We start from the raw sequence: 13,796 nt of genomic DNA on the forward strand, positions 1-13,796 counted from the left end.
CCTAGCAAATATGCAGCCCTGAGTTCAAACCCTATGCTGCCAAAAAAAAAAAGGAGTAATGGGGGTTGACTATGATCAAAATATATTATATGCGGATATTTCCATGTGGAAATATCACAATGGAACCCTTATACACAATTGATATATGGTTTTTAAAAAAGACACACTAAACACAAATGATTTCATCCCCCTCCCTCCCTGAAGGTTAAAACCTGTAAATACTAAGTTTCTAACAGCCTAAGGCCATATCTCCAGCTTGACCTTAGCCCTCCCTACAAGTGCTTGCCTGAGAAACTCAAGACTGACATCAGAGAGTTTACTGTTTGTTCTAGCCCTCCTTTTAAAGCACCTCTGTACAAATCCAAGCTGAGTTCAATTCATGCTGGCCTGTTCTCTATTGCAACACTGCTTTACTTAATGATTAAAAACCATCTCTACCACTTTAACTAGGGTTTGGCTTTGTTTATCTTTGATAAAGTGAGTCTCGTCCTTGAGTTCTATGGGCCCAGGCTCTACCCTACCCATCTCACCTGCCCCATTCACCCAGAGGCAAAGAGTAACTTACCCCTAAGTCCTTGGGCAAGCAGCCAAATGGCTACCAGAAGCATTGGACCTTGACTAAGTTGACTCAGGAATGCTTTTCTGTTTCATTTAGATTTGTGTCCTTATCACAGGCCATGGGGGTGGAGGGGGGGCTAAGTAATTCCTATGTAGTCCCATGTTCTGCCCATAAAACTAGCAGGTAGGGCCTCCTTGCAAAGACTTTGCTTCACAGGCAATGGCAACATTCCCTCTCAGGCAGAAGTTAAATGAGCCTTTTTGGGGCTGGGGATGTAGCTCAGTGATAGAGCACTTGCCTAGCATGTACAAGATCCTGAGTTTCATCTCCAGAACTCAAGAAAACAAAAAAACATGGTTTGGCAGAGTAGCTAAGTGGTAGAGTCCCTGCCTAGCAAGCATGAAGCAATATATTCAATTCCCAGTACCAAGGAAGGAAAGAAGGAAGAGAGGGAGGGAGAAAGGGAAAGAAATGAAGGAAGGAAGGAAGAAAGGAAGGAAGGAAGGAAGAGAGGGAGGGAGGGAGGGAGAAGCTTCTTGGAGTTTATATCCATCTCCCAAATTTTTTGGTGCTGAGGATTAAATCCAAGGTCTCATGCATGCTAAGCATGAGCTGTACCTCCAGCTTCTCAAATTTCTGTCAGCTTATTCAGGAAGAGTGTAAATATTTCCTGGGTAAGGTAGAGAGATCCTCTCTATCCTTCAGCTCCATCAAGAGCCCCCATCATCATCCTCACTACTTTGCCATTAGTGTGGAATTGGTTCACCCAGTCTCCCTTGCTGGTTATGCTTTGCATCTGGGTCTTCTCCACTCATTTAGATACTCCTTGGCTGTCCAAAGTTTATCTTCAGTTTCCTTCAGAAGGTTTTCCCAGCTGCCTCAGCCCCATGTGAACACTGTGTTGCACTCCTTTTGCATTATTCATTGAAAAGCCTGCCTTTGTGCTAGGGATATAGCTTAATGGTACAGCAAGGTCCTGTGTTCAATTTCCAGCACCACAAGAAAACAAAACAAAAATCTTGTTCTCTAAAAGTCTAGCTTTGCTGGGGAATTGTGTAGTGCAAGAGAGGCAGTCCTACGTGACTAATGGGAGCACAGGGCTTTGGAGGCAAAGTACAATTAAGGAGTGAGGTACAAAGAGGAATGGGATCCCCTCCTCCCTGGCTTCTGTTTGGGATTCAGACAATTAAAATCAGACCAACCTGGCAGCTCCTCCACCTAATGATTTCTATGATGTGGGGCCAGTTGCACAGTCTTTCATCTGTAAAGAGGGAAAAAGAATAATAGACTACATTTTAGAGTTATGAAAATTAAATGAAAAAAAATCATGATTTTGGATAAGAAGACTATCAAAAACAAGTCAAGTTAATCTATAAATTTAATGCGATTCTCCATGCACATGGCCTTGGCTCAATCCCCAGCATGACAAAAAAAAAAAAAAAAAAAAAAAGAATGTGATATATTAATGAAATAGATCAGAAAGCCCAGAAATAAACTCCAATACACATGGAAATTTGGCATATGGTAAAGATGCATTGCAAATAAGTGGGAAGGGGAGATTGACTTTTCTATAAATGGTATAGGGACAACTGAGGAACCATCTGCTAAAAAAATTAAGCTTTCTCTGAATAAATTAACAAATCTAGGCAAAAATCACCAATAGCTACCAATATCCTGAAAAATGATGAAAGCTAGCTTCATGTGAAGACAGATAACTGACTCCTGATGAAGGTACATGATATTTGAAAGCAGTGCAGAAAAAAAAAATCACCTTAAATCTGACAACTGCCAATATATAGAAAGTACAAGTATCAGAATTAAGTGAATCCCTTGGGGATGCAATTAGCAAAATTCAGTGAGAAACTCTACAGGACAAATGACCCAGTTGTTTTTGTTGTTGTTTTGGTTTGGTTTTCAATGAATGCATTGCAATTTAAAAGAGAGAGAGAGAGAGAGAGAGAGAGAGAGAGAGAGAGAGAGAGAGATACTGAGATGAATCTATAACTTAAAAAAGAGGTGTATCAACCAATTGCAGTGTATGACTTTATTGAATCTTAATTCAAACAAACTGAAAAAAAAAAAGATGTCTAGGGAACTGCTTCAAAATAAACCAGGGTTGGGGTGTAGATATACATATAACAGAGTTGGTTAAATTGGTAATTGTTAAAGCTGGGAGAAGATGCTGCCTCAGGGTTCATTACAACATTTAAAAAATTTGTGGACATATTTGAAGTATTCCATGTACAATATTTCCTTTTTAATAAAGTTTCAGTCAGATCCCTTACCTCAGACCTTACTAAAAACCAAACATTACAACAAAAACCAAGTCAATAGAAAAATGGAAGAAATTTCTGTGATTTATATCAGAGGGGAAGGGTTAATACAAAAATACTTTTGCAAATCAGTTCAGAAAATGAGCCAGAACTGGGTGCTAGTGGCTTATGTGTATAATCCTAGCTACTTGGGAAGCAGAGATCAGCAGGATCAAGTTTGAGGCCAGCCCAGGCAAACAGTTCATGAGAACCTGTCTCAAAAATGCTCAAGATGAAAAACGGCTAGTGGAGTGGCTCAGATGGCAGAGTGCCTCTCTAGCAAGCATGAAACCCTGAGTTCAAACCCCAGTACTGCCAAAAAAAAAGTCAGAAACCATTAGGAAACATACAAAGGATATAAAGTTAGTTCACAGAAATATAAAGGGCTTTGACATGAAAAGAGAGAGGGTGGAGCCACCCTTCCAGCCCTTTTCTTCTTTGTAATGGCTTTTTTCGAGATGGGGGGTCTCTTGAAATATTTGCCTGAACTAGACTGAAACCTGTTTCCCCTGTGTCCTGCCCGGGTTCTCTCTTCTTTTTAATTGTGCTAAAATACACATAACACAATGTACCATCTTAACCATGGTAACCATTTTCCAGCATGCAGTTTGATGATACTAAGTATATTTATATTGTTGTCCAATTATCACCACTATTCATCTAACACTTACCATCATCTTGCAAAACTGAAACTCTGTAGCTAGCTATTAAGCACTGATTCCCTGGATGGCAACCATTCTACTTGGTGTTTCTACTAATTTGACTACTCCAGGCACTTCATTTAGGTGGAATTGTACAGGATTTGTTCTTTTGTGCTTGGCTTATTTCATTTAGCCTAACATCTTGTAGGTTCATCCATGTGGTGGTATATATGGCAGAATTTCCCTCCTTTTTTAAGGCTGAACGGTAGCCTGTTGTATAAATACCACAGTGAAAGGATGAACAATGGATACAACCTTTTGGCTGTAGTGAGCAGTACTGCTATGAACACGGATGTTCAAACATTTCTTTGAGTCCCTGCTTTCAATTATTTTTGATATATCCAGAAGTGGAATTCCTGACTTATATGGTAATTCTGTTTTTATTTTTATTTGGCTGCACTGGGGTTTGAACTCAGGGCCTCTCACTTACTCACCAAATACTCTACCACTTGAGCCATGCCCCTAGCCCTTTATGCTTTAGCTATTTTTTAGGGAAGGTCTCCTGTTTTTGTCTGGAGGTGGCCTCAGACCTTGATCCTCCTAATCACAGCTTCCCACAAATCTGGCATGACAGGCATGCATCACCACACCTGGCTTATTGATTGAGACATGATCTTGCTAACTTTTTACCTGAATTGGCTTTGAACCAGGATCCTCTCAATCTCTGCCTCTTTAGTCACTGGAACTATAGGTATGAGCCACCTTGCCTGGTCTATTTTTAATTTCTTTTTGGTGGAACTAGGATTTGAACTCAGGGTTTTGGGCTTGCAAAGGAAGTGCTTTACCACTTGAGCCACACCTCCAGTCCATTTTGCTCTGGTTATTTTGGAGATTGAGTCTCTCAAACAATTTGTACAGGCTGGCCTCAAACCATGATTCTCCCAATCTCAGCCTCCCAAGTAGTTAGGCATGAGCCACCAATGTCCAGAATATTTTTAATTTTTTTAGGAACTGCAATACTATTTTTCATACCTGCTGCACCATTTTACATTCTCACCAACAGTGCACAAGTGTTCCAATTTCTCCACATCATTTCCAACACTTCTTATTTTCTGAGAGCATCATCCTTTTTGTTGTTGTTTGTTTTATTTTTTTGAGATAAAGTCTTACTACGTAGACTAGGCTGGCCTAGAACTCATAATTCTCCTGCCTCTGCTTCCTGAGTGTTGGGTAGGATTACAGGCATACACTACCATGATTGATTTTAGAGCTTCACTCTTAATTAAGAAATGCAAATTCAGCCAAGTGTCAGTAACTCCTACTTGTAGTCCTAGCTACTTGGGAGGCTGAGAGCTGGAGGATTGAGGTTTGAGGCCAGCCCAGGCAAATAGTTTGATAGACCCCATATCCAAAATAACCAGAGCAAAATGGACTTGAGGTGTGGTTCAAGTAGTAGAGCATCTGCATTGCAAGTGCAAAACCCTGAGTTCAAACTCCAGTTTAACAACAACAAAAAAATGCAAATTGAAACCACACTGAAATATCACTTTTCACCTAGCAGATTGGCAAAGAGAACAAGGTGATAACTATCTTGGCAAGAGTGCTGGGAACAGGCATTCTCATTCAGTGCTCCTGTGACTGGAATCTGTATGATCTCTGTGAAGAGAAGCTTGGTAACATCTCCAAATTTGTACATGCAGAAACCATTTGATCTACTTACTAATGTCTCTTCTAATGAAGTATCTTATTTGCATGTAGTGATCAAATCAAGTTAGGGGCTGCTAGTGTAGCAAAAAAAAAAAAAAAAAAAAAAAAGGTAGGAGAATGCCTGACTGGGAAGTGCAAGGCCCTGAGTTCAAATTCCATTATTTAAAAAAATACATTGGTTGAAAAACATAGTTATATAGGAGGAACTAGCTATTGTTTTCGTTTTGTTTTGGTGGTACTGGATTTGAACTCAGGACCTACACACCTTAAGCCACTCCATCAGCTCTTTTTGTGTGTGTGTGTATATGTGTTGGATATTTTTGAGATAGGGTCTCGAGAACTATTTGCCCAGGCTGGCTTCAAACCTCAGTCCTCCTGATCTCTGCTTCCTGAGTGGTTAGAATTGCAGGTGTGAGTCACCAGCACCTGGCAGTTATTATGCTTTATGGCACAGCAAGGTAACTGTACTCTACAAACTATGATATATTTCAAAATAACCAGAAGAGTCTGAAGATTCTTTTTTTTTTTTTTTTGGTGGGATTGGGGTTTGAACTCGGGGTTTCAGGCTTGCAAAGCAGATGCTTTACTGCTTGAGCCACATCACCAACTCATTTTGCTCTGGTTATTTTTGGAGATGGAGTTTCTTGAACTATTTAATTGGTTGGTCTCCAGCTGTGATCCTCAGGATCTCAACCTTCCAAGCAGCTAGGATTATAGGCATAAACCACAAGTGCCTGGCTTTGAAGATTTGTTTTTTTGGTGGTGCTGATATTTTAACTCAGGGCCTCAACACTTGCTAGGCAGGCACTCTACTGCTTGAACCTCTCCACCAGTCCTTTTTTTTGCACTGGATATTTTCAAGATAGTGTCTAGAAAATTATTTCCCCAGGCTGGCTTTGGACCACGATCCTCCTGATCTCTCCCTTCCAGATAGCTAGGATTAAAGGCGTAAGCCACTAGCACCAGATTTTTTTTTCTTAACATATAATGTACAAGGGGATACATTGTGATATATACATATGTGCTTACAATATATCTTAGTTGGATTTACCCCTTTCATCATTCTCCCTCACCTTCACCCCCAAGATTTTTTTTTTTTTTTTTTTGCAGTACTGTGGTTTGAACTCAGGGTCTTCACTTTGAGCCACTCCGATAGTGCTTTTTTGTGATGGTTTTTTTCGAGATAGGGTCTCTCGAACTATTTGCCAGGTCTGGCTTCAAACCTCGATCCTCCTGAGCTCTGCCTCCTGAGTACCTAGGATTACGGGAATGAGCCACCGGCGCCCAGCCCCCCTGAAGATTCTTAACACATAGAAATAATAAATGTTTGAGCTGCAAATGCTAATTACCCTGATTTGTGGGGATTTTTGTTGTTGTTTTGTTTTGTTTTTATGTGCTGGGATGGAACCCAAGGACTTGTATATGCAAAAGTGAGTTCTATTTTGAGCTACACTAGCAGCCCCTCCCCTGATTTGATCATTACAATTGTATCTATTGTATATATGTATCAAATTATTGTCCTGTCCCCAACAAATATTATGTGTTAATTTAAAAAAGAAATTGGGGGGGAGGGGAGGTGGCCCAAACAGTATATACATGAGTAAATGTAAAAATGGTAAAATTTAAAAAATAAAGTTGGGCTGACAATGGTGATGTAGCTCAATGGTAGAGCACCTGCCTAATGTGTTCACTTCACGGTGCTGGGTTTAATCTCCAGTACGGCAAAAAAAAAAAAAAGGGTGTAGCTGGTTTGGTATGGTAGCACACACCTGTAACCTCAGCACTTAGGAGGCAGGAGTGTAATGAGTTCAAGACTAGCCTGGGGTACATAGCAAGTTTGTGACCAGCCTGAATTTTATAGCAAGACACTGTCTCAAAAAAATATTGGTTAAATTAATGAAATTATTTTTCAGTTTTTGGCAGAGCTGCATTGGCAGGCAGCTCAGGAAAGTTAGATGGCTTGTCCAAGGTCATTCATGCAACACATACTACCTATCCTTTATGTGCAAAGCACAGTGGCATACTGTAAAAATATACTGAAATCAGAGAATTGGGTCTTACCCTCTAAAAACCTGACATCTAGTTAAACACTCTGGCGGCCATTAAAAATATCAAGCTCTTTTTTATTGTCCTTTCAATTATGTCATCAGAGACCATTATTTTGCTCTGTATAGATCAGAGAAGCAATTCCTTCTTTTTTTTTTTTTTCTTTTTTTCATTACTAGGATTTCAATTCAGAACCTTGTGCTTGTTAGGAATTGCTCTACCACTCTGACCCATACTGCTGGGCCAGAGAAGCAGTTTCTTAAAGACTGTACAAATAAAGAGAAGGATGATAATTAAAACTGACATCACAAAGAGTGCTTACCTACCAAGTGCAATGACCTGAGTTCAATTTCCGGTGTCGCCCAAAGAAAAAATAAACAGAAGGCACGTTTTGGTTGTGCACATTCTAGATCTCTGAGAGCCTCATTTCTAGAGATCCATTTTCTACCAACATTCCACATTCGGGATTATCCTTCTCTATGGAAAATCACATTATGGGCCCTGTACCATTCATTCTCTAGAAAAGGGTTCCTGACCCCACACATTTGTGAGATGCTTTATATATCAGCCTGCATCTTAGAATATTTTTCCCTAGTTCTGTCTACTAGAAGGTCTGAGAGCAGTGAAATCCCATTAGCAATAGGCACACCTACAACCTAGATCTTTTTTTTTTCCAATTGAGGTGAAATTCACACAATGTAAGATTAACCACTTTATTTTATTTATTTATTTATTTTGCAGCACTGGGGCTTGAACTCATGGCCTACACCTTGAGCCACTCCACTGGCCCTTTTTTTGTGACAGATTTTTTTGAGATAGGGTCTCTTGAACTATTTGTCCAGGGCTGTCTTCTAACCGTGATCCTACTGATCTCTGCCTCCTGGGTAGCTAGGATTATAGGTGTGAGCCACTGGTGCCCAGCTGTTTAATTTTTTTTTAAGGCAGGGTCTTGCTTTGTAACCCAAGCTGGCCTGGAACTCACCATCTTCCTCATCTTCTGAGTGCTGGGATTATCGGTGCCCACCATCACACCTGGTAAGACTAACCACTTTAAATTTAGTGAATTTTGTAAATTCATGTTTTACAACTGAAGCTGAAACCAGAGTTTTAGACCCAAGGCCCAAACTCCTGGGATTCCAAATGCCAGGCCTAGCCACACATCCCTAAATGCTAAATAAAGAGGCATGGTGGCTAGATGCCAATGGCTCACTTCTGTAATCCTAGCTACTCAGGAGGCAGAGATCGGAGAGAATCGCAGTTGGAAGCCAGTTCATGCAAATTGTTTGCAAGACCCTATCTTGAAAAAACCCATCACAAAAAAGGGTCGGTGGGGTGGTTCGAAAAAAAAAAAAAAAAAAAAAGGCATGGTGAAGGCAGAGAAAGATTTACTTATTTTTGGCAGCACTGGGGTTTGAACTCAGGACCTCACACTTGCTAGGCAGGCACTCTTACCACTTAAGCTACTGCACCAGCCCCTTTTTGGTGTTAGGTATTTTCCAGATACAGTCTCCAGAACTATTTGCCCAGGCTGGCTTCGAAACTTGATCCTCCTAATCACTGCCTCTTGAGTATGAATTACAGATATAAGCCTTTCACACCCAGCAGAAAAGAGATTTATTACATGGTTTGGGACATGCCATGGGAAGAGGCAAAGTAAGCACTCAGCCCATCTTTAGCCATCTTCAGGGTATAGACATGAGCTATAGGTTTAAGGAGACAGGGGGGCAGGGGACAAAGGTATGTATAAACAGTTCCAGTCACAGGTTTGGTCTAGTTGGTCATTATCTCAGCTCTTGTTCTGGGAGAGGTTCTGGAGTTATCTGGAGGGTGGTCCATCCAGAGGCAGGTTTACTGTTGGGGGTAGTTTCAGTCCCTTGTCATAAATATGTTATGATCAGTCCTGTCCTTGCTTGATTCAGGTAGTTACAAGGTGACTGCAGAGATGATGGCTTAGAGCAAAGATAGATACAAAATAGAGGACAGATACCATGCTTTTCTCCTACTTTTAGTTAATTTGTGTGCCTGAGTAAGAAGCTCATGCTTTTCAGTAAAGGCAGTTTAAGCACCTCTTACAATACCTCTACTAGTTTTTATTACTTCCCAAAGAAAACCCTGTACTCATTGAGCAGTTACTTTCTATTCTTCCCACCCCAGCTCAGGCAACCACAAATCTGTTTTGTCTTTATGGATTTACATATTCTAAATACTTCACGTAAGGGAAGTCAGACAACATGAGGTCATTTGTATCCACTTCCTGTACTAAGTATGCTTTTGAGGTTCACCCATGTTGCAGCATATACTAGCATTTTATTATTTTTTATGATTGAGTAACATTCCATTGTATGGATAGAACACATTTTGTTTATCTAGGAATATTAGTTTATAAAAGAAGAAACTAAATATATCTACCTATGTCTCTTCCTGAAACCACCTCTGCAGCAGCAGCTGTTAACTTCCTACAGAATGCTCTTTGGAAAATACTGCACAGAATATTTGACCTTGGCAATGGTTGAACTTTGGCAGAAGAGACTACTTAATGATAAAGTACACTTAATAGCTCTCCAGAAGGGGTTGGCTGTTTGGTTATGCTATCAAGTGTGTGTTTTGACTATTTGAAACCAGACTAGGCTGTACATTATGGTCAACACTACAGTACTACCACTTGAAAATCTGCTAAGAGGGAGTGGGGTGCAGGTGGCTCACACCTGTAATCCTAGCTACTTGGGAGGCTGAGGTCAGGAGGATCATGGTAGGCCAATCTGGCAAACAGTTCATGAGCCCTCATCTCCAAAATAACCAAGCAAAATGGACTGGAGGTTGACTCAAGTGGTAAAGCACCTGCCTAGCAAGCGTGAGGCCCTGAATTCAAACTCTAGTCCCACCCATTTACTAAGAGGGGAGATCTTGTGTCAAGCGTGCTTACCACAATAAAAAAAAACAAATCTATACCAGTTGTTTCATTTTCTCCTTGGAAGACACAGGAGAATTTAATATCCCCTCCCCATTTTCTTCCCTCAGTTTCCATCTCTTCACTGGTTTCCTGGTGTAAATGCTACTGGTGCCCCTTCCATGGGGCATCCCTTTTCAACAATGGTGTACCTTTTCCTCAACTCTTGTGAGTGTTGGCCACTCATGGCTCACAGCTTCACCTTACTCTGGTGAAGTCGTCCTTAGCCCATGTGAGTTGCTTTCAGTCATGCTTGGAAGTTATGCTCCTTTTCCCCACTTCCTACTGGCCCCTTGCCCATGAATAACTTGTCTTCAGTTCAAAGTCCAGCTCCTTTGCTTCTGAGAGGGATCAACTTTGAAGATCAGAGTATAGATTTAGGTGAACCACATCTTTGCTTGACTTCTTCTGCCCTATCTTGCTTTCTTAACCCCGCAATAAGTCACTTGCACAAAAATCCCTGGCTCCAGGTTTGGTATCTAGGAAACTAAGATAATCCTCCAGACAGTCTGGGCTCCCAGAAGGATTTCTGTTTTCTGGAGCAGCAGGCCACACATCAGGGTTTTGAAGATTTCACCACCTTTAGGAAGACTTCCCAGCAGGGGGTGGTGGTGCAATCCTACACTCCAGAATGGGAGGAGCCTGAGCTACACAGAAAGACCCTGTGTAGCAAAGCAAAGCAGAGCAGAGCAGAGCAAAGCAAAGCAAAACAAGAGTTTGTGGTGTGGCTCAAGCAGTAAAGCGTATGCTTAGCAAATGCAAGGCTGTGAGTTCAAACCCTAGTACAGAAAAAAAGAAAAAAAATGAGCTTCCCAGTCTTGACTCCTGTAACTTGGACGGTATTTAAGAATGAGGAGGTTGGATGCCTGGCCCTGTGCTGAACCCTTTATGTGCAGTAGCTCATTGAATTCTCCCAGCAATCTGACTAATTACTATTAGAATTTCACAGAAGAAGCTTCAGTGGCTCAGAGGTTTGAGTGGCTTGTTTGTTGCTGGCACAGTAGGGAAGCATTGGGAGCTGGAGGATTTGACAATTTCAAACTCTTGGATTTAATCACCAGATTCTTCTTCTTCTTCTTTTAATATGCTACTAGGGTTTGAACTCAGGGCCTACATCTTGAGCTACTCTAGCTGTTCTTTTGAGATATGGTCTTGTGAACTATTTGCCTGGATTGGCTTCAAAACCCGATCCTCCTTATCTCTGCCTCCTGAATAGCTAGGATTACAGGTGTGAGTCACCGACTCCCAGCTTTGCCATATTTTGTTAGGGCTCCCTATACCCCAGAGTCAGTCGGATGACATACACAGAGTTACGTGATTTTATGTCTGCTGCTGTCAGAATGCAATGAGAGCTTTATTATATTAGTGCTGGGGATTGAATTCAGGGCCTCATGCAAACTAGGCAAGCACTTGACCACTTTTTCATTTTCTTTGGTGGTACTGGGGTTTGAACCCAGGGCCTCATGCTTGTTAGGCAGGCACTCTACCACTTGACCCATGCCTCCAACAGGGGCTTTACCACTGAGCTACCCTTGCAGTGCAGGACTCTCCCCTTCCCTCCCATTAAATTTCTTTCTCTTTTGAGACAGAGTTTCACATGTAGCACATGCTGGCTTTAAACTCTCCAGCTTCCATCCTCTGCCACCCAAGTATTTTAATAAAACCTTCCTTGAGTATCTTTGCTTCTCAGGCAGGGAAGCCCTGGAGCCATCTCTGACCTTGCTCCCCCCCACCCCCACCCCCACCCCCGGCCCCAAACCATGCCTGCCTCAGGAAGTGGGGTGAAGCCCTTTGCTTCTGATCTCCTTGGGGACACTCTGTTTTCTTAAGGTCCTGCCAAAGCTGCAGTGTCAGGCATCCCTGCGTCCCACTCACTGCAGAGCACTGCTGAGAACAGCAGCAAGGGGAGGCAACTTGCTGGCTGATTTCTGGAGGCCTCCTACGTTCAGAGAACAGCAGGGACTGAAGTGGAGAAAGTGGCTTCCAGTACATACTGTTCTACAATTTGCTTCCTTTTCCTTAACAAAATGTCGGGAATATTGTGCCCTACTGTACATATTGCTGTACTGTGTTCTAACTAACTGCTGCATAATATTCCACTGTATACCTAGTTTAGTTTCCTGGACCCTAGAGAGTGACACTTCCAATTTCCGGCTATTACAAATAATGCTGGCATTCACAACCATGCAAAAGCTCCGCAGATCCGTCTTCTCGCTGCATAGTTGGAAAAGTTTCTTGCGGAAGGATCACGTAAGAAAACCAGGGGGCAACATAGCCACTATTAATCCAAAGGTTGCAAGACCTGTGATTTTTTTTTTCTTTTTAAAATTTCCTTCCGAGAAAAAGCGGCGGCTCCGGGCTCCAGCTAACCGACAATAAAATAAAATAAAATTCATGGGGTGTGGTGGTGCAAGCCTGTAATCGAAGCACTCGCGAAGCTGAGGCAGGTGGATCGTCGAGTTCAAGGAGGCTTGACCCTGTATCAAAATAAATAGAAAAAAATTCCCCTAAATCAAAAGCAACCCAAACCTGGGACCCCCGAGTCCCGAAAAGCTGGCGTGTGTTTTTAAGACGCACGGGCTGCTCTGCTCCAAGTCGCTCGAGGTCGGCGGGATTCAGCCGGAACTCCACTTCCCAGCATGCACCGCGCGCTCCGCCCCGCCCCCGTTAAAGAGCCCGCTCCGCGAGCGCCGGCGCCGCAGGTACGTGGTCGGTTGGGCTCCCCGCGCCCCATCGGGTACCCCGCGGCACGCACCGGGGCTCACAGGGAAGAGTCTCGGGGGCTCTGCTAGCGCCACGAGTGCCCGCTTGCCGCCGGGGACTTCCGCCACCCCGCCTCCCCTTGCTCGGCCTGGGCGATTCGGCTCAGAGCGAGCCCCGGGGAAGTGGCAGTGGACACCTGGGACACAGGGACTTGCAGCTCAGCTCTAAGACAGCTGGGGCTCTGGATGCCGGTGCTGCTCTGGCTTTGCTCCTCCTTCCTCCGGCTGCCTTCTCCCTCAGTTTACCCCACCGGGGTTTCTCATTATGCACGAATTTCAACTGATTTTATTCCCAATCAACTTTATTCTTCTTGTTTGCAGAAGGTGTCAAATCAGTCCACCTTTTTCCTTTTTTCTTCCCCTTCCTTTCTTTTCCTTCCTTCCTCCCCTCCTCTCCCTTCCTTTCTTCTTTCCTTTTTAGGACTGGGACTTTGCACTTACAAAGCAGGGGCTCTACCACTTGAGCCCCTCAGCCAGCCCTGTTTTGTGAAGCACCAGCACCCGACTTTTTTTTTTTTTTTTGTGGGTGTGTGCCAAAATGTGCACACTCTGCCTAGCCCACCTCTTTTCAAAAAAAGTATATATAAATCCGGGCATAGAGGTACATGGCTGTAATCCCAGCACTAAGGAGGGAGCTGGAGGCCAGCCTGGCCTACAATGGTGAGACCCTGTTCCAAAAAACAACCAACCTCCCCTTCAAAAAAACAAACATACAAACCCCAAAAAGCATATGAGGAGGTTTATTCTTTTATTCAGTCTCTGACTCCCCACCCTATCCTCAGTGACATTAAAAAATATTTCATTTCGTAGTTGGGAGCATAG

At 42.7% G+C, this 13,796-nt stretch overlaps 1 protein-coding gene across 8 annotated transcripts in view; it reads left to right on the plus strand.

Moving 5' to 3' along the window:
* Fcsk (fucose kinase) overlaps positions 1–13,796 on the plus strand; it is a 37,398-nt gene that overhangs the window by 4,579 nt on the left and 19,023 nt on the right. For 5 of the 8 annotated variants that reach the window (XR_012441897.1, XM_074055673.1, XM_074055679.1 and 2 more), the window contains exon 1: positions 12,842–12,914. The exons of 2 other annotated variants lie outside the window; for them this stretch is intronic. The gene's annotated coding sequence lies outside the window, so the exon portion shown is untranslated. Of the gene's footprint in view, positions 1–12,840; positions 12,915–13,796 lie in introns of those variants that run through there. One more of the 8 variants, XM_074055680.1, reaches the window with a different exon arrangement.

Source organism: Castor canadensis, chromosome 15 (assembly GCF_047511655.1).
Source record: "Castor canadensis chromosome 15, mCasCan1.hap1v2, whole genome shotgun sequence".
In the NCBI taxonomy this organism is placed as follows: Eukaryota; Metazoa; Chordata; class Mammalia; order Rodentia; family Castoridae; genus Castor; species Castor canadensis.